The sequence below is a fragment of the Notamacropus eugenii genome, chromosome 1, assembly GCF_028372415.1.
Source record: "Notamacropus eugenii isolate mMacEug1 chromosome 1, mMacEug1.pri_v2, whole genome shotgun sequence".
NCBI classification, from domain to species: domain Eukaryota; kingdom Metazoa; phylum Chordata; class Mammalia; order Diprotodontia; family Macropodidae; genus Notamacropus; species Notamacropus eugenii.
The window spans coordinates 747,750,796-747,777,120 of NC_092872.1; positions in this window are offsets into that span (position 1 = coordinate 747,750,796).

Here is a 26,325-nt window from a genome sequence, read left to right on the forward strand (position 1 = left end):
CCAATTAGTACTTCATACGCCAGTGAAATCTCATTTAGTTAAAAAATTATTCGGCATGTTTCACATATTCCCTCTTTTCATGATGTGAACATGTTCTCAATGGTTGAAGACTGTGAGCCCTCTATACCATAGTAGTTCTTGAGAATTGCTGCATAAAGCAACAAGAACAAATAGAATAACCAGACATTGATTGTTTGGTCTTCAGAAAGAGGTGCTTTGTCTATCCTAAGATATACACGCACATGATACACACATGTTATATATGTATGTTTGCATGCATGTTTATATGTATACAACACATATATGCAAGTGTGTATGTTTGTATGTATATATACATATGCACACATATGTGTGTGTGTACTATAATACATACATATACACACGTGTGTGTGTATCCAAACCTTCAGGAATGCTCTGAATACTTCTTCCCATGACTAAGCTTGGTAGAGGGCTTTCATAAAGGTATAAGATTAGTATTACTGATAATATTTCAATCCAAGTAGCACATATTTTCAAAGAATGATATGAGATACTTTCAGAATACTGGAAAGAATATCAATCAAAATTAGGCTGCCATCAGCCAACAGTTCATCAGTTCATGTCAATTCTAGGACTTGCTGGGATTGTTGGTTGCCATGACAACCGACCTTACCGTTAAATCTCACATTCTTTTCCTGTCCTCTGAACAAAACTCAAAGTTAGCATCCTTTTATGCTTGCCCTCATAAACTTCAATCCTTCCCTGGATGAGTGGTCTTATCTTTCACTGATACATAAGGCAATCCTTCCATGCCTTCTCAACTCAGGTGATTCAGATTTGTCTTTCAATATTTTCTTATTCCTACCCAATATTGTGGAAATTTCTCGTGAGATCTTTTAATATTCGGTAGATACCAATGGTACATTTAGCTTATTCATCTATTTTTTCCGATTTTACTTTGGACATAACTGTCACCCCACCTAGCGTGCTCTTACTGGACACAAGACTAAGCACAATCTTAGGAGAACTAATCTATTCTTAAAGGCCAAAGGATAGGTCATGTGTTCTACCCTAGCTAATTTTAGATAAGCTTTTTTCTATAATCCTACAATTCATAGATAATTTTCAGTTTAGTGAACTGTAAAACGTATCCAGTCATTTCAAAAAAGTGAGAGAATTTGAGTCAAATAATTACATCTTCATGAGTACTTTTTAGTGGCAGCCATAGATGTTATGTTTGAAATCCAGGGTTTTACCAAGGGTTTTTGCTATTTGTTTGTCTGTATGTTTTAATTGGGAACAACTACTAGGAATGTGATCACCAATGCCTATGAGAAGTTATGTGATTGGATAAAAAGAATATTTTTTCAATGCATCCGGAGACAGGAATATTGCACCTGATGCCCATTCACAGACTTTTGGCTCTGGACATAACCCATTTCCCCAGCATTTTCATAAATTTCAGATGTAGACAAGACCTTAGAGACTATACATTCCTAATGAAATGTTACCTAAATGAAAATTTCTTCAAAACAAAATACTCAACAAGTAATTATTGAATCTTTACTTCAAGACCTTCATCAGAAAACCCATAACTTCCTATATCAGCTGATTATACTGAAGGATTTCTTAAATTGCTAAAATGCTTATTTTTACTTTTATTTTCTGATGTCAAGCCAAAATTGGCCCCTTTTCCAAATTAATTCCTTGCTCCTTCTCCTACTATGTGGAACTAAAGAGAAAAAAATATTGCCCATGAATACGACAAACCTTTGATTGTTTTTTTTTTTTTTTTTTTGCTTGTTCAGTTGGTTTTTAGTCATGTGCAACTCTTCATGACCCGATTTGGGGCTTCCTTGGCAAAGAAATTCTCATTCTCATTCTCAGCTCATTTTTCAGATAAAGAAATGGAGGCAAACAGCATTACCTGACATATTTAAGGTCACTCATACTTAAGGTGCCTGAGGTTGGATTTGAACTCAGATCTTCCTTACTCCATGCTCCATACTCTTTCTACTCTGCCATAGAGCTGCCGTTCTTTGACTACTTGGTATCAATTGTCTTGTATCCCCTATTCAGAAACAGCATGGTCAACAACTCCATTTCTTTCAGAGTCTGCTGCACTCCTCTGGATACACTATCCAGCTTATGAAGGCCCTTAGTGAAATGTGGTACACATAATTGCTAAGAATCCTCCTAATGTGGTCTGCCTAGTACATTTTGTAACTGTTGCTTCCATATTTCTGGATTCTCTGCCACTTTTTTTTTTTTTTGCCAGGCTATCATGGTTAAGTGACTTGCCCAGGGTCACACAGTTAATAAGTATCAAGTAGGTAGGTTGGATTTGAACTCAGGTCCTCCTGACTGCAGGGCTGGTGCTCTATGTACTGTACCACCTAGATGCCCCAAGTCTGTAACTCTTGGTGTAATCTTAGATGGTTTAATCTCCTTCTCTTATTCCCTCAAGTTCTTTGTGAAGCAGATCTCAGGATATAAGCTCAAAAACCTTAGATTTTTAGATGATTTTAATAGGAAGGTCCTTTTTGGACATAATTATCAATTAAAGATAGTGTTGCACATTGCATAGAATGCTGGCATAATTTCCAGAAAATCCTGAATTCAACGTCTACCTTTGGCAGATATTGGTGGAGCTACCCTGCCCTGAGCGAATCCTTTCATCTCCCAGGATTCTAGATAACTCTCTTAAGCTACAAGTTGCAGTGCCAACAAGTATGGGTAGAATTTCCACATCTGACAATTCTGTATGTAAATGAATCAAGGGTCCAGTTCAGACTGCTATTAACAATCCAATAGGCAATTTTGCATTTTTTCCTACTATTTTCTACCTGTGTGGCCTTAAGCAAGTCATGTTAAGCATCCAATTAGTCAAACGAAAGAATTGGGGAAATTGATCTCTTAGGTCACTTTCAACATTGACATTATGTGGAACAGGACATGCTACCTCATCAAGTCTTGTCTGGTCCTAAATGTAACTTTTCTCATGTTCAAGGTTTTCATGTCCTCTTTGGGTTTGACATTTCATGATTCTTTTGTCACTTGGCAATAATCTTAAGATCCCTGTGTTCTGTTCTGTGCAGGAAGTGACCTTCCTTTTCAACCTTGGGCAATTTACTTGCAACCTTTATGTGCTTCAGCAGACCCACTTGTAAAATGTGCTTTGCAATAAAAACAATCGACTAATATAGCTCCTCCAGAGAGTGTGGAGAAATACAGTTAATTAGTGAGACATTAACTGTGCTCATATGGTAGCACAACCCAGAATGATTCCTAGCAATGGCCAGACACACTTCATTTTAATTATTTGACGTTTATGGTGTGCTTTTTGTTTCAAAATGCTATGTTGCAATTTGTTTTAGATATATTTTCAAAATATTTCCAGCAGTGGCCAGAGTGGTTTTGGAAGTAGAAAATGTAAGTAAGAATAAAGGTAATGAAGTATTTCACAGCAGGCAGATTTCTTACTGGTTTTGTAGTTCAAACCCTATTTGAGAAATAATTACCTCTAGTGTAAAGGGGTAGGTCAGGCAACTCCCTAATTAATTTGATAAGTGTGCTGGGTGGTGAACCTTTGTTTAAGATGTGCTCAAGAAGCAGAATATCATAGTTGAGAAGGTGTTGGATGAGAAGAGAATTGAGTTAAAATATCCCAATACTCACTGTGTTATGCTAGAAAAGGCATTCACCCTCTCTGACTCATTTTTAAATAAGTTTCCTCATTTTTTACCGGTTATATCCATAAATCTTTACATAAAAAATTATTTTAAACTTAGTACTAAAACAAATACACAATAAGAAAATAAAATAAACATATTGTAAACTTAAATACAAAATAAGAAAAGATAAAGAAAACTCCCCTGTGCACAGCAGAATGTAAGAGGGGATTCCAAAATATACAATAACTTTCTATTTCAAGAAAGATTATACATATATATATATATATATATATATATATATATATATATACACACTACACATTGTGTTCTGAACTGTCCATCTTTGCCTCCTTGTAAGTTTTCTTTTGTTTTCTGGTGTACACTTTTTACTTTGCTCTTTGTACCCCTTTCCACTCCACCCTGATAAAGGCTACAAGTAAGTGAACACACAAACACACACATATATACATATACACACATACACATAACATGCACACATAAATATATACATACATTATGCTAACATACATAGTACACACACGTATATATGCTTATATGCACAAGTACATATACATACATACACATATATACACATTAATATATTTAGCTATCTGTAATCATACTCATATATAGACATATACATTTATTTGCATCTATGCAAAACAGTGGTATACTTATTTGTTCTCTATCTGAGGGTGGAGAACTTCATGAGTTCAAGTATCTTCATATTATTCTAAGTCTACCAACTCAAGTTTCCTCATTTTAAAATGAGTGTTTTAGACTCAATGACCTCTATTGTACATTCTGGCACTAAATTTGCAATCCTACAAATCTATGAACAGTATTTTTTTATCCGTTGATTCCATATTGTTTTTCATCCTTTGTTTTCAAAAAGAACTATTTTTTAAGATTTAAATTTATTTATTTTCGGTTTTCAGCATTCATTTGGACAAGATTTTAGGTTCCAAATTTTCTCTCCTCCCCACCCTGAGATGACATTTATTCTGATTGCCCTAGTGTGCCCTCCCTTTTTTCATCATCCCTCTTTTCCCATTCCCCTTTGCTTTCTTGAAGGGTAAGATAGATTTCTATTCCCCATTGCCTGCATATCTTACTTCCTAGTTGTATGTAAGAACATTTTTTTTAACATTTGTTTTTAAAACTTTGAGTTCCAAGTTATCTCCCTCTTCCCTCTCCACCCACCCTAATTGAGAAGGCACATAATTCAGTAGAGATTATGTATGAGTACTTATGCAAAATACCTCTATAATATCATGTTGTGAAAGATGAACTATATTTCCCTCCATGATGTCTTGCCCCCTGATTATTCTATTTTCTCCTTTGACCCTGTCCCTTTTCTAAAGTGTTTGCTTCTGACTATCCCTTGCCCCAACCTGCCCTCCCTTCTATCACCTCCCCCTTTACCACCTTCCCCTCTACTTTCCTGTAGGTTAAAATGCCCAATTCAGTGTGTATTATTCCCTCCTTGAGTCAAATTCAGTGGGACTAAGATTCACTTATTCTTTCTCACCTCCCCCCTTTTCCCCTCCATTGTAAAACCTTTTTCTTTCCTCTTTTATGTGAGGTAATTCACCCCATTCTATCTTTCTCCTTCTCCAATATATTCCTTTCACCTTCCTCATCTAATATACTCCTCTATTACCCCTGAATTTTATTTTTTAGATATCACCCCTTCAAATTCAACTCACCCTATGCTTTCTATCTATCTATCTATCTATCTATCTATCTATCTATCTATCTATCTATCTATCTATCTATCTATCTATCTATCTATCTATCTATCTATCTACCTGTCTGTCTGTCTGTCTGTCTATCTATCTATCTATCTATCTATCTATCTATCTATCTATCTATCTATCTATCTATCTATCTATCTCTGTTGGTCTGTCTGTCTATCTGTCTGTCTGTCTATCTCCTCCAAGTACCCTAATACTTAGAAAGGCCTCATGAGTTACAAACATCATCTTTCCATGTAGGAATGTAAACAATTCCACTTTAATAAGTCTTTTATGATTTCTCTTTTCTGTTTACTTTTTCATAGTTCTCTTGATTCTTGTATCGAAAGTCAAATTTTCTATGTGGGCCTGGACTTTTCATCAAGAATTCTTTAAAGTCCTCTATTTCATTGAATATCCACTTTTCCTCTTGAAGGATTATACTGTTTTTCTGGGTAGGTAATACTTCGTTTTAATCCTAGCTCCTCTGACCTCCAGAACACTATATTCCAAGTCATTCAATCCCTTAATGCAGAAGCTGCTAGATCTTCTGTTAGTCTCATTGTATTTCCATAATACTTGAATTGTTTCCTTTTGTCTGCTTGAAACATTTTCTTCTTGACCTGAGAAATCTGAAATTTGGTTAGAATATTCTTAAGAGTTTTCCTTTTAGGATCACTTTCCAGAGGCAATTGGTGGCTTCTCTCAATTTCTTTTTTACCCTCTGGTTCTAGAATATGGGGATAGTTTTCCTTGATAATTTCTTGAAAGATGATGTGTAGGCTCTTTTTTTTAGATCACAGCTTTTAGGTAGTCCAATGCTTTTTAAATTCTCTCTTCTGGATCTATTTTCCAGGTCAGTAGAATTTTCCAGTAAGATATTTCACATTGTCATTTTTTTTTCATTCTTTAGTGCTATTTCATAATTACTTGATTTATTATGAAGTCATTAACTTCCATTTGCTCCATTTCAATTTTGAAGGAATTATTTTCTTTAGTGAGCTTTTGGAGCTACTTTTCCATTTTGCTGATACAGCATTCTTCTCCTCATTGGCTTTTTGAACTTCTTTTGCCATTTGGGTTAATCTATTTTTAAGTTATTATTTAAGGTGATATTTCCTTCAGTATTTTGGGGGGTCTATTTTAGCAAGGTGTTGACTCTGTTTTCATGATTTTCTTGCATCACTCTCATTTCCCATTCTAATCTTTACTTCTCTTACTTGATTTGCAAAATCTTTTTGAGCTCATACATGGCCTGCAACCAATTCATATTCCTCTTGGATGCTTTTGAAGTAGGAGCTTTGACTCTGCCATCCTCCTTTGGTTCTATGCCCTGATCTTCCTTGTCCTCAAAGTAAGATTCTACAGTCTTAGTTCTTTTATAATGCTTACTTATCTTTCCAGCCAAACACTTCACTTTCCATTACTTTGTCAAGGTAGAAATCTGCTTCCAGCCTGTATGGGTATGAGGGTGCGTGTATTGCCCCAGGCTTCAGGGTTTTTGTATCAGCTGCTTGATCCTCCACCATCTGTGGGAACAGAACTCTGGAAGCAGATTCTACCATGGCTGCTGCTGCTGCCATTGTGCCAGACTCCACCACCCCTACCCCCACCACCACTGCCCTGGGACTGGTGCTGGACAGGGTCAGACTGCCTCATCCTCTTGCACCCAGGTCCCACAGAGTTTTCCCACTGACCTTTTTGGGTTTGTGTGTTGAGAAGTCTGAAAACTGCCAAAGCTGCCAATGATTCAGTCCCCTCGGGCCTGCTCCAGTCTGTTTGTACTGGTATAGTCCATGCTGGATAGGGCTCTGCTCTTTGCCTTGTGCTAAAATCCCTTGCTGTTGACTTTCCGTGTTGCCTTGGGTTGGGAATTTGCTTCACTCTGTCATTGTGTGAGTTCAATAGCTCTAGAATTTGTTTGGAATCTTTTTTTACAGGTGTTTAAAGGGCTTTGGGGGAGAACTCAGTCTACTCCTTAATACCTGCTTCAGCAGTCTCCATAGCCACTGGAACTCTTTTTTTCCCCATTCATCCATTTGCGTGAAGGCAGTCTTCACATGCTTGGGGAAGTCATCCCCCTAACATACTGCCAAGTCTGAGGCCTGTCAGTTACCTTCAACCTGGTTTAGCCCATCTGTAGGACAATTTAACCAGGGTATGACTCTGGTGCCTTTTACAGTTTTTTGGAGCAACACACAGGTGAAAGTTGAAGGCCAGGTAAACACAAAACAGAGATGATCAGTCCTGAAAGCGTCCAGCCAGCCTTCCTTGAATACCTCTTATACTGATCACTTACACTACTCCTCAGAAAGAAAGGGTTCTTAAACATGTGTATGTGTGTGTGTGTGTGTGTGTGTGTGTGTGTGTGTGTGTGTGTGTGTATGATTCTTTTGGTTTTTTGATGAAATTTCTGGATTCTCAGAACAATGATTATAATGAATAAAAATAAATAGGATGATAAAAAATACACATATCTGTGTATGTTTGGGTTTTTGTACACAGTCTTGTGTGTGTATGAATACAGGCATTTAATTTTATGAATATTGATCAAGAACCCTTGATGGGATATGTGGGCGTTTGTGTTCTATACAAAAGATTGTTATATCTATATACTATATGGAGGAAAGGAAGGAAGGGAGAGAGGGAAGGAGAAAGAGAGAGAGACAGAGAGAGAGAGAGACAGAGAGAGAGAGACAGAGAGAGAGAGACAGAGAGAGACTCTTTGTGAACCTATTTAATATTTTCTTGGCTAAGATACTGGAATGGTTTGCCATTTCCTTCTCCTGTTCAATTTACAGAGAAGGTAACTGAAGCAAACAGTAAGTGACTTGCTCAGTTTCACACACACAACTGAAATCTGAGTTCAGAATTAAATTCAGGTCTTCCTGACTCCAGGCCTTGATTGTGTGAGTTCTATAGATTATGCTATCCACTATGCTATACTGTTGATATCCTTTGCCTGGCTGTGCATGTATGTGTATTTAGTTCTCAAACACTGGGGAGATCCCAGGATAAATGGACTACCTTGCCTTCAAGTTTGGAAATAATAAATGCTGTGGGGAGAATCCATTCCTGTCAATACTCAGTAAATAAGAGATAATGCAAAAAACTTAAGGAGGATAAATATCTCAATGGTCTAAAGAAGAAAAAAAACAGTCTTAAAACTGTAAGTTAGTTTTATACAGCTTTAACTATTTAAATTAGCTTGATTTCATTTCCTTGGAAAATTCTAGAAGGGATCATTAAACAGATGGTTGATGAACATATAGAAAGGGGAGTAGGGAGGTTGTGTCAGAGTAATTTCATTTATTTCAATTTTTTTTTAACAGAATCACTAAACTAGTAGATTAAGGCAAAGGTTTGAGTAAAATTAAAAAAAGATATTAGCTCAGTTATATATGTATATTATATATGTATATACATACATACACACAGACACACAAACACACACACACACGTATATATATTTATATATATAATTGCATACTTTTTGGCGGGAAGTTTCATGAATGTGGCCTTGGCCATACTAGAGTTATGTGGATAAGGAGCTTGTTCAATGACTGCCCTCAAAAGAAAAGATGATCATTACCCAATGGGGCAGTTAAGTGGTGTATTGATTAGAGTGCTGGGTCTGCAATCAGAAAATATGAGTTCAAATCTAGGCCCACACAGTTACTACTTGTATAACCCTGGAAAATTAGCTCAACACTGTTTACTACAATTTCCTCATCTGGAAAATGAACTGGAGAAGGAAATGGCAAACCACTCCAGGATATCTTTGCCAGGAAAACCCCAAAGGGGAGTCACTAAGAGTCAGACATGACTAAGTTGCCTGAATAACAATATTACTTGGGGTCATTATGACAGAAGGACTCATTGAAGTACCCCAAAGATTTCTGCTTATCCTGGTGCTATTTTATATTTATAAGTAAATTGCCTAAAGGTGTGCATGACTTGCTCAGAGGACAACATATATTTTAGGCTGGGTTAGGTAATATAATGGAAGGTAGAGCCAGGATACAAGAAGATAAGAAAAAACTGGAAGTGACTTCTCACAACTTAAAAAAAAAATGCATCCATACTTCATCAGGATAAATTCACAGAAATCAATTTTAATAGTTTCATTGTTATTTCTGTTTGATGTACATGACTGTTGTATGTATGTATATATATGTATGTATGTTTTCTTCCTGATTTCTGTTCCCTTCACTTTGCACTTCTCATGCCTCTTTGTTTTCATCATATCCATTATTACTTATAGGATAAAAATGTTTAATATTCTATTATACTTATGTATACTCACAGGTTTTTTTAGCCTTTTCCTACAGAGTGAGGATTTTCCCTGCAAGCTTATGAAAAACAAACCAGCAAACATAAAACAGAAGAGGCTGCTTTCATATTTCCATCCAGTCTCAGGCTCACTGAAGCCGTAACACACACTTGATTCTATGTGAATCCAGACACCATTCCTGTTGGGATTGAAAGTAGGAAAATTCCCCCTCCTACACGCACATGCACATGCACACACACACACACACACACACACACATTTCACACAAATATAAACAACTCCCACACCATGAGTAATCTAAATGAGAGCTTTCAGAGTGCCTAATCAAACATTCATAGGAGAGAAGAGGGAAAGTAAGCAGAAATAGCTTTGCCTTTTATAGTTAACTAAGTGGTAGATCTTTTCACTTAGTGATCATTCCATTTGGCAGAGGACCTCAAGCCTAGCAGTGGTTGTGAGAACCAATAAAAGAACATGAATGACATTACTCTGTCATCCCTGAATTCTAGCATTAAATAACCAAATAGAATTCCTTCAGCACCAAGTATAGCACATATCCCTTCAGAAGCGCCTTAGGTAAAAGGGAGTATGGGAAATAGAGAGATTTGATTACCTCATTGTATTAACACACTGACACCTCGCAGTTAGTGAATGAATGCTTTTTATTGTTTAAGTCCTTCTGTCTATTATATAAGAATATAATATGAACAGAATGGCTCAAATGATGTCAATCCTTCATGAGATTTTCATCATTCCTTACTGTACTGTTTTGTATAGGTTTTATATCTCTTCTGGCAAGCTGTTAAATCTTTTTCCAAGTCTTTCTTTCATAGTTATCACTTCTTTTCCATTTGTTTTCCTCTGATATTGTAATTTCATTTATAAAATCATATTAAATTTCATTCTAGTTTTGTCTCTTCTCAGAATTGTAGAATGATTTCTTCCATGTTCTGCTTTTCTTGACGTTTCGCTTTTGGATATTTTGGAGCCATTCATTCTTCTGAATTTATGTCTTTAGTGTCCTTGTTGCTACAATAATTAATGAGTTTTTTTTTTCTCTGTTTGCTCTTCTTTTTTCATTCCAATTTCAGACTTTGTGCTAGGGCCAGCTTCTGCATCGTCTTGGAGGCAACCATCCCAGATGCTGCTAGATCCATCCATTGTCATCTTTCTGGGAAACTCCAGGTCCAAAGTGATAGAGCTGTAAACTTTCTTTGGGTTCTGCTCTTTGTCCTGATTGATATAGAAAAGCCTTGAGGTGAAATTGGGGGAGACCCTGCTGTACTCCTTAGATCAGACACACAAAGCTTCTGACCACTTTTGTTCCCACTCCACACTCAGTGTATTTCAAATTACTTCTCTTTGATTAAATTGCCTTTCCTAGGAAAATGGCTTGCTCAGTCCTGACTGGACTTGTGACCTAGTTCTGTGGTATGAGGGTGCAGAACTTTCATTTTGTAATTTCTCTAGAAACAAGGTTAGGGTCTGCTTTTCCAGATCTGAGATCTCTTCTTATTCTAGTGCACATCAATAAGAAGGCATGACCTCACTGTCCAAAATCAAAGACTTCAGACTAAAAGTTAGCTACATACCTATATCTGAGTCCTGATGCTTGCCTGGGATAGGAAATGATTCCCTGTGATATTTTATCATCATCGTCAGCAGCAGCATAACCAAGGTTCTGTCTGATACCTTTTTTTTGCATTTTTGTGGAGTATTTTTTGGGGGTCATGAGCAGGACTGTACTTCTTAATCTGCTTTCTGGACTTGTTGCATAATATCTATGATCTTGGGAAATTTACTTGTCTGGGATTCATGTGCTAATTTATGAAATTAAAGATTTGTAGAATATGAAATGAAATTCATGAAATGAAAGACTATAGATCTCTACACTCCCTTCTAACTCTACTACTGATCATCTAATGATGCTCTAATGATCATGTACTAGGAATGAACTGAAAGTGTAAATAAGAAGAGTTAGAGAAAATAAAGTATTGCTTCTTATGGAGATTTCTACCAATAGGTTAGTTACCAATTACATATATTCCTCCTGCCTGATGAATATTTTCATGTAGGTATGCTCTCTCTTTCAACATCCACTTTTATCAATCTATGCACATTCTTTACACCACCCTACTATTGTGTAGAATCTGGATTTGCAGTGTCTAGACTTGTGTCTGAACTGGTCTGTTTTCTCGTTTGTGGTAAAAAAGAATAGGGTTCATTCCACTCACCTACAAAATGTATCAGTACATTACTCTTGATTTCCTTCTCTGAAATGATTAAATAAAAGGACTCATCAAAAAAGAAATGACCCAACCACAAAGACAGTCTAATGGAAAGGACAGTGCTGGGGCATCAGTAGGTAATGGCCAGCTATTCTAAGGTCTCGGATGTTAGTTTTCCTCTGTCAGCATAATTTCTATTTTCACATGTCACAGATCTCTGTATGTTCTGTAAGTGGCTTGAATTTATTTATTTCTGACTCCAAATGGACTCATTGTAATATTATAAACTGAGTAGGTACATTCCATTCTGATTTACTTTCTCAAGTTGTCATTACTGAATTTATTCAAAAAGCTAACAAATATGATGTAGAACACTTTGCACTGACAATAATGTTGCGATGCTTTTCTCCTTTATTCTCTTAATTCTTTGGGTTCTAAAGATTCCTGAAAAGTGGAAGTACCACCTATATCTGATTTCTTAACAATTCAACAAGTAGCTGTATCACAGATCCTTCACTCAGGGTGACCCCTTACCATAATGTCACGGTCTTCAAGGTTTCAAAAGGTGTGACAAATCTGTAGAACATGCAGGTACCCACAAAACCTACTTCTCAGGACATTTCACCTCAGCTAGAAGGAAACAATTGTCATAACATTGTTTCCTGGGTTATCTAGGAGATAGAAACAAATGGAAATTTTGGAATCCAGGAAATCTCTGTCTCTTTCATCCTCTCTAGGAATCTCTGAGCTTATGTGCAGCTACACCTTCAGATATATGTTTCCAGGCTCTTCAGCATAGAAGAGCTGGTCTTCCTTTGACTAGAAGTGGGGATCCTGACTATAGTTCTGCAATGTCCCTCCAAGTTTTAAAAGGTGATATCAGTGATGCAATGACTGTCATACAGAGTCACAGTGGTGGAAATCACTCTGTGAATTTACAAAAAGTAGAATTTAGGGTGTACAGTAACTGTGACTACTGCAAGAAGAGATCCATAAGACTTTTATTGGAACATTCAGTTCAGTACATCTAGGCATCATGGGTAATTTGGAGCCATCTAGCACAGGATTTGGGGTCAAGGCCTTCACCAAGAATTGCAATGTTCTGGTTAAAAATTGTACTCTTGAGGTTGCATGCCATTTTCCTTGGAGAGCCAGATATTGTGGGCTTATGCAGGCCTTAAATCTAACCCACAAACACGTGTTACAAGGCTAATACCTGCATCAATGCCACTTTATAACATTTCCCTCATCTATGATAGAGGTATCTTTGGCAACTTTTGCATTCTTTACTGACATCACAAAAAAAAAAGTCTACAAAGAGCCAGGCAGAAATAGACAGGACATTGCCATTCAACTCTCTCCATCCATATGGGATGTTGAGTACAGAAGTGGAATCCCTGAGAAGCTTGAGTTCTCACAAAAAGTCTGGAGTGGTTTGCTATTTTTTTTTTTTTTTGGTCCAAAAACAGTCAAAAGCATTTAAACTGTCCTGTGGCATCAAGAGAAATTGAAAATGAGAAGACAACTTGAGGTGGTACAATAAGATGAAAAGTTAATTTCTTTTCTTAAATCATCAATTTGATCTCATCAATAATAAACTCTAACATATTCCAAAATGGTACAAAGAACCAAATATAAAGGATGAGATTATATGATAAATTTGTGATTTCATTAATATAAGCGACTCCCATTTGAGGGAGCTACATCTATCAACAAAGGTCTGACAATTTAAATATTAACAATTCAGAGACTTGCCTAAAAGTGACTTGACTTACCTGGGGGAACAAAGCAATCATGTAGGAGAGGCTGGACAGGAAACCTTCTCGCTTTGATGAAAGCTCTCCGTATTCTACACACTAATGCATCTAGACTTTGGGACTTGGAGTCAGGAGTGTATAAAAGATAATAAAAATTATCAGTCTGAGAAAGTAGACAAGTCTAATTTGGAAGTCTTTATGTATCATGATAAAGGTGCTGTGAAGTCTTAGTAAATGAAATTCAACAAGAAAGAACATTGCCTTCCCCCATACGGAACATTAGGTTGTTGTTTCACCTGTTCAATCAGGAAGCTTGTATTAACCATCTGCTAAGTACTAACTATTGTGCTGAGTTCAAGGAACACAATGACAAAACTGAAATAGTCCCTGCCCTTAAAAATAAAAAAAAATAAAAAAAACAACAACATTCTGCTCAGGTAACAGCATACACACAATACATACAGTAAAGAAACAAATATAACATGAATATACTTATTTACACAAGCACATGAGTGAATGAATAGATGAATGCATAAAGAAGTGGATGAATGAATTTGTGGCCTTGCATATGCCAAGTAAATATAAAGTAATTATAGGATGCGGGCCCTTGGAAAATGACTAGGACACAAAGAACAAACTGCTGAACTGAAATATGCAGAGAAGAAAGATCTTTGTAATTGTATGTAGATATTTTCCCTAGCTTGTAAAAAAAATGAACAATAAGGATTTTTTTACTTCCCTTCAGTGTGCATATGTGTGTATATATCTATACATGTAGATATACACACATATATATACACATATTCAAGTGCATGTACATGAATATATACACATATAAACACATGAACATACACATATACATATACACACTCACACAGACATACACATGCACACACACACATACGACATGGAATTAAAGACCTAGAATGGGACTTGGTCTTAGATGGCATTTAGTACAACTTCCTATTTTTGGATGAGGAAATTGTGGCCCAGAAATATTTAGTGAATTACCCAAAATCATTGGATCATAGATTTTGGGCCTAAAGGGATGGAAGAGGGATATTTTATATCATCTCTTTTATCTCACAAATGTGGAACTTGAGGTGCAGAGAGATTAGATTACTTGTACAAGTTTGCATAGGTAGTTAAGTGTCAGAGCAGGTATTTGAAAGCAGATTCTCTGACCCTAGGGCAGCTAGATGACCTAGTAGATAAAGTACTGGACTTGGAATCAGGAGGACACAATTTCATGAGTTCAGATCCATCTTCAGACACTTACTACTTGTGTGACCCTGAGGCAGTAACTTAATACTGTTTGCTTCTACTTTCTTATCTGTAAAATGAGCTGGAGAAGAAAAACCCCAAATGAGGGGGGGGGGGCGGGGATCGTGAAAAATTGGACGATGAATAACAGCCTCTCAATCTAGGGATAGTACACTTTGCCCTTTACCTCATACAAGTTGAATACATAAAAGCACTATTAGAAAGTGAGTATTTTTTTGAAAAAATCTGATAGATAATTAATCACAAAACATAAAAAATATAGACTCAATGAGGATAAGAACTGTGGTGTTTGTATCATAATATCCCTAACCCCAAGCACAGTACCTACAGCACAGGAGACACTCATTAAACATTTATTGAACTGAATCATTTCTCGGCATTGCAAGGGCTTTCAGTTGCCTTGAAGTTCAACCTGTAAAGGGTCATAAATTTTCCATGCAATATAGCTGACACATCATCATGGAGACTTTGTATGAAGACCTTCAACGTCAGGCAACATTCTGGTCAAGGATGCTGCCCAGGTAAGCTTTGCCCAGCTCTCTTTCTTACAACATTGGAGCATACTGCCTTTAAGTGCCACCTGCAACTTTTGAATCTCAGTGTTCCGAATTCCAGTTCAGGTCACTTGCTACAGTACAATACCATGCTTGATGCCAGTTAGAGAAGTCAGAAATCTGCATAATCATACAATATTACATGAGCCCTTCCCTTATGAAGGTTACAGTCTAGAAGGAGAAATGAACACAAGAGAATGGAAATATAAAATATTTCATAACTGCTTTAGAGAACAGAAAAAAATACTATGGAAGGATGGAAGGGAATGTAATTTAAGGGTGAGAATGAAGAAAGGGTGAAGTAAGGGAGAAAGTAAGCAAGGTAGTATATGTATACATATATATACACACACACACGTATATATACATATATGTATATATAGATATATACATATATGTATAGTAATAACACCCATAAGACCATACAGAGGAGGAAACAACCTCAGCCAGCACTGATTCTCCTCCTCCCATCTCCATGACTTCCTTATCCAGCAGGAGCTCTGAGACTGCTAGGAAACACTACCTGGACCTTAAAAGACAAGTTTGTCATATACATCATGTGAGACAGTAGGACTTGCTACATTTTCTCATACTATTTGAATGATTAAGAAATTAAATGAATAATATGAAAAGAGGCTATACACAGGAGATAGGATGACTCATAGCCCAAGATCTGAAGCTGACTAATGGATAGAAACAATATGGTTTCTCATGAACATTTCAGTGACAGATTTGTCAGCCATAAAAAGCTCTCAAGGGACTTTTATGGATCTATTATCTCCCTCAACTGCTGATCCACATGGTAAGTCAATAAAATTGGGAAAAACATTTGAAATATTGAAAAGCTATACTCATTCTGCACAGTATGTCTAGATTTTTTTCATTTAAAACATACACTCAGGTCAAAGCCCTGCAGGACAGAGCATATCTATTGTTATGCAAATATGATTTAGCTTTGGATTAGCAAATTGCACGTAGGTGGTTTTAGCTTTCAGAGTTTTACTATGTTGTGTTCCCCTGTAATACATACTTTCATATGTTTGTATTGTGTAATTTTTATGAAATGATGGGATAATGAAAAAGAGTATTGTTTTGATCTCTTTAATTACTATTACGATACGTACTTTTATTATTTAATTTTGGGAACTGTAGATCTCATTGCTTTTTCAACAATTCAAAGATCCTCAATTTTATCTGCATAAGTACACAAATATAATCAGCCATGAATCTGTAATTCAGTTAAAGTGTCTTCCTTGGTTTCCTAGGTGAATAAAATCTATCTCCTGGTGGACAAGCTTGAGAGAGAGGCAATGTAGTGAAGGGGATAGTGTTCCAATTGGAATCAGGAGACCTGTCTTCAAATACCTTCTGTCACTTAAAAGTTGAATGACCTTGGACAAGATATTGTTCAATGTACATTTCAATTTACTCACTTATAAAATGGAGGGAATGTGGACTAGGACACTGGAAGACATAATATCAGAGATCCCTTTGTAATTCAAATCCATAGATAATATGGTGTCTGTAATACCCTCTGAAGGTCACTTTGCTGCTTGTTGGCCAAGAGATATTATGCAAATGGAGCCTAAATTCACAGTCTTGCTAACTAGACATGCTTCAATTGAAAGAACTCCACCAACAGAGTGGTTTTGAATGGTCTGTCATTTCCACAAGATGGCAGGCATCAGAGTGCTAAAGGAATAGAGTGTCAAAGCTATAAGGGATCTTGGTGACCATCTTGTGCAAACAATATCTGGAAAAGAATTGCAAGAACAACATCTGGACCCTGCGTGACAACCTTCATGGAGGACAAATCTACATACTTCTGAGGTCAACTTTCCTTTGTCACAGCTTGGTCAGAAAGATTTTTTCCCATTATTTTCTGCTTTTCATCATACATTTAATTTTCTAGTTTGTAATTCCTCCCATGCAAACTTAGTTCTGTCCTCTTGGACTAAAATAAATAAATATTACCTCTAGCCATGCATAAACAAATTTATAAGAAATGATTAAATGATGAATGTATATTTTTGAAAGAAACATTTTTTAAATGATGCCTAGTTCCTCTAAATTTGGAACTTCATAGAATCACAAGATTTTCAAATTAGAAGGAGCCTCAGTGACCATCTTATATGAAGTATACCTAAAGAAATCTCTCTTGATATGACAAGACACCTAAAAAATAGTCCTTATCTGGCTTTTGCTTGAATGCTTACAAGGATGGGGAAAACAACTTCCCCAGACAGTTCTTTCCACTTTTAGATAACTCTAATGGTTAAAATAGTTTCTCTTACTTTACTTGTTATTTACTTCCCACCTCCACCCCCTCCTGGTACTAAATAACTAGGTGAATCTGTGGATAGATCCCTAGCCCTGGAATCAGGAAGACTTGAATTCCAATTCAGCATCACCCACTTACTAGCTATGGAACCCTGGGCAACTCACTTCAGCTCTTTTTGCCTTAATTCACTACAGAAGAAAATGGCAAACCATTCTAGGTTCTTTGCTAAGAAAACCTCCATGGACAATATGGCCACAAATAACTGAACATAACTGATATGACGAAACAACAACACAATTCCTTGTTCTATCTTCTGAAGGCAAACATTAACACACATTTACTAGTATTTACTATGTGCCAAAAATTGTGATACATGCTAGGATACAAAGTCCTAAGCAATGTCTTCCTCTAAATTCTTACATTTTAATTGAGGAGACGGTATGCAAATTATTAGGTATATATAAGACACAAAGAGAAGTAGATGGACGAAAACCTTAGAACTAGGGAAAGGCTTCCTACAGAGAGGGAGATTTGAGAGAAGGCTTAAAGAAAACAATTTTTAAAAGGTTGAAATGATGAAGAAAAATATTCCCGATGGACACAACTAAAACCAAGTTACTGAGACTGGAGATGGAGGGGGCTGGGGAGAGCAAAGAGGCTATTAGGGCTGCATGATAATTTGACTGAAGTGGAGTGAAGAGGAGTAAGACTAAAAGGAAAGAATGAGCATGGTTTGATCATCTTAGTACTTAAAAAATATTGAATCAGTATGTGTTTTCTCTCTTTCCCTCATTTCTTCTCATTCATTGAGAAATAAAATAAAAATTAAAAAAATGTTCATAGTCCATGAAAACTATACAGAAAACTTCAATATACATAGGGGTTAAATTTAGTTATTCCAATGGGAAACAAATTTTACAAACCAGGAAAAAATAACTAAATACAAAGGAGAGGAATTAAAGAAAAAACCTACGAAGTTATTTATTTGTTCCCAAAACACAGAAAGTTACATTTCTACAGACAGCCTTTCCTTATCCATCTTCATTCTAGTGGCCTCCCTCTCTTAGTTATTTCCTGTTTCTTCTGTATGTAGTTTGTTTATGTATCTTTCTTTACTTGTTGTCCCTTCCATTAGATTGTGACCTCCTCATGGGCAGGAACTTTATCACTTTTTCTTTTTATCTTTTGCTCTTATCACAGTGCCTGGCACATAGTAGGCACTTAATAAAGATTAATCAACTGACAGAAGTAGGATGATCTGTGCATAAAATGGATTCAAGGGGGAAGGAACTTGAAAGAAGGAGTCAAAATATGAGGCTGCTTCAATAGTATTGACAAATGATGATGATGGGCTAAATTAGTCTAATATTCTCTATGCCTAGTCAAGGTTGGAAATAATCAGATAAGGCATGAGTTTCAGAGCTGATTTCATCTTGCAGAATGATGAGTTTACAGAGATGATGAAGTCCAGGAAAACAGCCAGATGAGAAATGATAACAATAATTTCCTGGGTCCCTTAAATCAAAGTGAAGACCAAGGAGGCAGGACCTTCTAAATAGCCATACTCCACTCTCTCTAACCAGTGAGGGGAAGGGGCTCCAGGAACAGAGTGCACTGAGGTATGCTGAGGTGTTGTGAGTTTCACAGCAGATTTCATTTTGTACAATGCTGATTTGCAGGAGCTGATGAAGTCCAGGAGAGTAGCCAGGTAAGAGATAAAGTGGTTGAGACCTAGCAAGTTGGTCAGTATGATTATAGTATAAAATATGTGAAAGGGATTAAAGTAAAAGAGGATTGTAAAGGGAGAAAACAAACAGGTGTTCATAAGAAATGATGAGCTCAATGCTTTTAGAAAAAAGTATAGAAAGGCTTACACGAAATAATGAAAAATGAAATTAGCAGAACCAAGAGAACATTATATAAAGTAACAGCAATGTTTTAAAAGTGGCTTTGAGCAAATCAATTTCTTGGACTATTACAAATACCCAAATTAACTATAAAAGATATATTAAAAATTAATATATTGTTTGTGGATTTTCTTCAGTATAGATGCCAGAAAAGCATTTCAATGAACGTTTGTGGCTAGCTCTAGGCAAATATGTGTGTTTGGGCATTGTCAGTTCCAGAGAAAGGAAAACGTGACAATAAATGGTTTCCTTTGTGTCCTAACCATGGGCAGTAGTCTGAGGTTAATCCTTTCTTTTAAGAAAAACTGCAAAATGTAGTGAAGCTCCTGCAGAATTTATGTCCTTTCCTTTGTAAAGGACTATCATAGCTTCTCCTCACACTGCCATGGTTTTTAATCTTCTAATAAATTGTTTAAACTGATCAAAGGATTCATTTTTGATGTTTAAGAACTCAGAGGGAAGAGATAAGATGCTTTCTTAAGATAATTGGCAAATCAGGGCATCACAGCATCTTACTGTTAAAGGACCTCAGTTCAACCTATAGCTCTCCCTGTAGAATCCCCTCAACTGCATTGCTGAGAGATAGACATCTACTCTTTCCCTTAACAACAAGCCTAAATCTATCTCTCAGTCTGTCAAAAAGAATATACTAAACACTTACTTAGTGCCACACATTGTTGTAAATTTTTGGGATAAGACAAAAAAACCCAAAAACTTGCCTTCAAGAAATTTACATTCTATTTCAGAAGACTGCATGTATGTAAGTAAAGAGGTATAAAAGATAAATGAAGGTTAAAATTGCTACAGCACCCATCAACGAAATAGTATAGCAGCTAATTGTCCCGTTGGGCTATAGTTCGTCATTTCCTAACAAAATTTTGAATGGTGAGGTTGTTGTTCTTTGGTTATTTAACTTTAGGTGTCATATGGAAGAGGGAGTCAGCTTGTTCTCTACTTCCACAGTAAGTAGCGATTTGGGGCCTCTGTTTTGGATTTACTGCCCTTCTTAGTTTTGACTCTACAGAGCAAGATGGCTCTTTGAGGACAAGTTCATCACTTTTGAACTCACTGCCATGCTGCTAATTCAAGCCTTGATTGACATCCCCCAGCCTCCTCTCCCTTTCGATTGGAAGACTGGAGGGCCAGACTCCTCCAATGTCTTACAGATGGCAGAGCTAAGACCAATGGGTATGCTATTGTGAAAAGACACTGCAAAAATAAAACAAAACTGTCCAACCCCAAACCTTTCTAACAGAATACACTACAGTAGTTTTGGATATGAAGCCCTCTGAGGTAGGATGCTCCCTTTAACTGAAGGCTTTCAATCAACGAATCTATCACCAACTGCTGCAGATATTATGGAAGGAATTACCTTCTAAAAATTACAATGATGTGAAAACAATTATCAAAAAGTATTAATAAGACTACTAAGCAGAGCATGTCACAATACAACAAAACAGTGGTGCTTAGATTGGAAGAACTTACATCTATTATCCTATAGTTTGAACAACTATCATCACCAGCTGCCAAAAGAGGCACTCAGGACTTTCCACTCTCCCCCAGCCTGCCAGTGAGTGATCGGAGGACAGACCAGCACCACTTCCTACCCCTTAGAGAAGCCATGGGTATCTCCCTTCCTCCAATTCAAGTCTCTTCCTTCTTCCCAGTTTTTACCAAAAAAAAGACTCACATTGTCAACCAAATGCCAAATCAAATCTCTCATCCAACCCAATCAAAATGTATTAAGAATCTACTATGGACTAGTCACTGTGTTAAGTGTTGGGGTATTCAAGGAATAATTAAAAAAAATAAAAGTTCCTGCTTTCAAGGGATATATACTTTAAAGGAGAATACAACATGCAAAATTGCAAAAAAAAAAAAATGGCAGAAAAGCAGGGGGAAATTGGGAGCAACAGGGAGTAGTGGGGAAAGGGGGAGGGAAGGGCATCTTTTTCCATGGAGCTGAATCCAGGCAGAGCAACAGATGCAAAATGGTATGAGTTAAAAGTCCTTTTCATAAATCTCTATTAAGAAAGGCATTGTGGGAGTGTGATACTCCACTCTTCCAATCAAATTGGAGAGGAGGCTGAGGGATGTCAATCAAAGCTTGAAATGGCAGAATGGAAGTGGATGTAGAAGTGATGAACTTATCCCCAGAGACTTCTTATTGTGTAGAATTGAAACTAGGAAGGGCAGCAAATACAGAATGGAGGTGCAAAATCTCTGCTTCTGCTGGAGGGAACCTATGTCAGTGATCAACTCTGATCCTTGAACCCCACTACCTTCTTGTACATTGTCTGCCTTCCTTTGCTTCATATGTCCTTAGGACACTGATGTCAAGCTTGCCAAATGATCTGCCTGGGTGATATCTGGCCTTTTTATCTTTCGTATAATAAACAGGACTAAGAACCTCCCTTTATATGCTATCTGCTCCAAGTAGAATATGAGTTCCATGGAAGCCAAGATTGCCTTAAGTATCTGTTTCTCTCCCTAGCACTAGGCACATAGTAAATGATGAATAAATGATTTTTGTTTCATTCTGGGTGGTTTTCTACACTTCTTTCCCCTATATTTCCAAGTAAAGCTATTGTCATTAAATTGTCAGTTTAAAAACTATCAAACAGAAGGATGATTAATTAAAATAACAACACACACACACCTCATTAGTCAATTAACTGCATGCAAATCTGGTTCTGATCATTAATTCCTGGAAGAAAACTTGAGAAACTGAGCATACGATCATTGTAAAATATTAAAAGTTTTGAAATGTCCAATTCTCAAAGATTATACAAAAATTCCAATTTAATGAGATTAATCAATTTAGGATCTTCTAGGAAAAATAAAACATGTATTATTGCAAATTACTTTATCAGTAGGAACATCAGTGAAATCAGATTATTAAAAAGAGACTCCTTTGGTATTTCTAAAACTCTTTGAATGAATCTCCCTTATATAAAAATGTAGTTATATTAAAATGTTTAGGTAGATCAAGGAACTGATAACATTACCATGGGGAACCCTGGAAAAATGTAATAATGAAATAGATTGGATATTCTAAAAATCTTTAAAAAATAGAATGAAATATGGTTTTATAGACTCCTTAAAGCAAGAACCTAAAACTCTCGATGACTTTCCAATTTTATATTTTCATCCCTAAATATTTTTGGAACTGAAACATGTCTGTGTTGGGAGAAACTCATTCATGCAGTCATATGGTCAGTAAAATTTGATTAAGGATTTATATAAACTGTTACCTCAATGAGGGAGACAAGGTGATAGAACTGTGGGAACAGGAAGGTAGCAATTATTGCTGCCAATATCACTAATATAGGCATTGACCTTTCTCTCCCTGTCTAAGATTTCCTGAAAACAGCATAAGAAAATAACGACACCGAAAGACTCTGAATCAGCATGCAGTAATTGCATTGGATGGAGGAAAAGCAGGATTGCCAAGAGATCCTCTAGTGTGTCTCCCCTTCTTTCCTGGGTACATATCCTAGTCCCAAAGATAAAGCGATTTGCTGCCAGATCTAAAAATCTATCAATTCACTTGTGGTAGATTCTGGAGTATGAAAATGTCTTTCAGATTTCCCCCCTCAATGAAAGTGTCAACATTCATAGAGACAGAGGGAAAGAGACAAAAATAGAGGATACAGAGAGTGACACAGAAAGACAGAAAGAGGCAGATAGAGGGGCTGACAGAGACAGAAAGATACTAAGACAGACAGAGAGACATAGACAGATACAGACAGAGAAAGGCAAATACAGAGACAGTAGAGAAAGGGAAGGAGGGCAGGATGGAAGTAGAGATGGAGAGAAAGAGAGATTCAGAGAGATAGACAGAGACAAAGAGGCACAGAAAGAGAAAGAAGCAGTAAGGCACAAAGGAGGGAGAACCGGATGTTGGAGAGGGAATTCTGGGTTTTGAATGCTAGTTCTGCTACTTGTTCCCTAAATAGCCTTGCTCTCCAGGACTCAGTATACTGAATCCCCCATTGGAAAAACAAAGGGGTTAGACTAGCTCAAGGTGATTAAACTTTCTTTTTGGTCCTTTAAAAAAAATCTTTTCATGAACCCCTCTGATGAAGTCTATGGACCCTTTTTCAGAAGTGTTTATAAATATATTAAATAGAATACATATTAAAACAAGGAATGTTGTTATAATGAAAAATTGATATATTTCCCCCAACCAAGTTCACTCATCTTCTGAAATCTGTCCATGAAGTCCAGGGTAAGAATCTAGTGTGTAAATGTAGATATTTTGAACTAATGAATATTATAACATTTCACAAATAAGTTTTAAAATATTTAATTTAAAGTTTTCATTTAATTTGGTTTGAATTAAATCCAAATTTCATACAATTTGACAGCTACTTCATTTATTTTAATTTCTTTATTTAATCCTTTATATCACCGTGTGGTATTTCCCGTCATGTAACTCTCTGAGGGTAAATGTTCTTTAAAAAATTCCTAGCAGTACACCTGAAGATCTGAAGAAATTTCTATTGCTGTAGTACTATGGGTGGTTCCCTGGGTGTTAAAGTGAATCCAGTGTAGTGCTCAACACACAGTAGGAACAGTACATGTATTTCATGTATTATATTATATTCCATATTGCAGTATATTGGATTGTGTTTTGTTGTATTTTCTTGTAGTCTAGCTCTCCAGTGTCCAAACAAACGAGATAGATTAGTTGCCACAGTGTGCACAGTTACATTGCTATCTCTACTAATAGTTCCACATAATAATTATGATAGAAATCATGCATATTCCCCAAGTTATAACTAAACTTCAAAACTGTGTGCAGGCATATGGTCTTAAAATGGGCAATAGGAATGTAATGGCATATTATTGTGCAGTAAAAATGAGGAATATAAATAATTCAAAGAAAAGTGTGAAGAAATCAGTGGATTTGTTTGATTAAAGTAAAATGGTTGACTCTTTAAAAGTTGCTTTCCTTTAAGAAAGGCAGATCCAAGAACCTGTATTAGCAGGTCATCCTGGGTATTCTAGGGGGCTTGTTGTTATACCACTAGGTCTGTATAAAAAAATTAAAAAGTAAAAGGGCCTATATGTACAAAAATATTTACAGTAGCTATTTTATTTTTGTGATGGCAAAGAATTGGAAAGGGAGGGACTGTCCATAAATTAGAGAATGGCTGAGCAAGTTGAGGTATATGATTGTAATGGAGTACTATCACTGTGTTTTAAGAAAAGATAAGGAGAATGCTTTCAGGAAAAAGAAAATGGGAAGACTTACATGAACTGATGCAAGCTGAAATAGCAGAACCAAAAGGACAGCATGCACAGTAACAGCAATATAGTGATGATAAACTGTGAAGAACTTAGCTATTCTCAGCAATACAAAAATCCCACCAATTAGGAATGACTTTTGATGAAAAATTCTATCCACCTCCAGTGGACAAAAAAAATGAAATCTGAATGCAAATTGAAGACTATATTTTACTTTCTTTCTTTTTTTTTGGTGTTGTTTTGTTTTTTGGTCTGTGTTTTCTTTTATAACATGACATACATACATATACTTATACAAACATATGTACATACACACATATTTATATACATACATATATGTGTATACACATACATATATACATACATAGATAAATATTTATGCATATCTATGTAAATAAATTTTATATCTATATCTATACACACATATCCATAACTATAATTACTCCTTTTTTAACAAATAAGGGTTCATTGGGTAAAGTCAATGATACAAAAACATAAATAAATTAAAAATGTTGCTTTAAAAAGTCAGTACTGTCCAATTAGAGCAGTGAGAAGGAACTTAACATTTTTATCTACTGTGACATGCAGTGATTATCATATACAGGATTCAAACCCAAGCCAGCAAGCTTGACTTATTTCCTTCCTACTATGCCATGATATGATGATAAATGAGATTATGTAGGCACCAGTTAAATAATTCCCTTTTAAGGCATTAATAGTTCTGTAATCTTTATTTTACTGCTAATTTTCCTTAATTCCTTCTTCCACTGGAGTAAAACTACATGAATATCTCGGAATGTCTCCTACATTAAGCTTTCTAGGGATGTCTAGATATTTTCAGTGTTTATGGCAAAGCCTTAAAAATTTGTATTAAATTATTAAAACATCTCCCTGCTTTCCAGTTCAGGTCACACCTGATTCCTCAAACTTTTCTACAACAGACTAAAGAGATAGCTAGGTAATATAGTGGATAGAATGCCAGACTCTAGCAAGGAAGTCCTGAATTCAAATCCACTTTAGATACTTATTAATTCTGGATGTCTTAGTTTTCTCATTTACAAAATGAGGATAATGATGTTTCCTGCCTTCCAGGATTCTTGTGAGGATAAAAGGAATTATTAACTGTAAAGCTCTTTGCAATCCTTAAAACAACATACAAAAACTAGCTATAATTATTATTATATATATATTCCTGTGTCCTTTATTTGGTCAGAGTTGTGTGTTAATTTCTAAGTGTAAGGACTAAATTCTTTTCTTCCCCATTTCATATCTATCAGTTTTGACTCTCTTGATGGATTATAAACTCCTTCGGACAGGAATTGTAAATAAGATTTTCTTTCTGCCTTAGGAGCCAGGAAGACCTCAATTCCAAGACCAC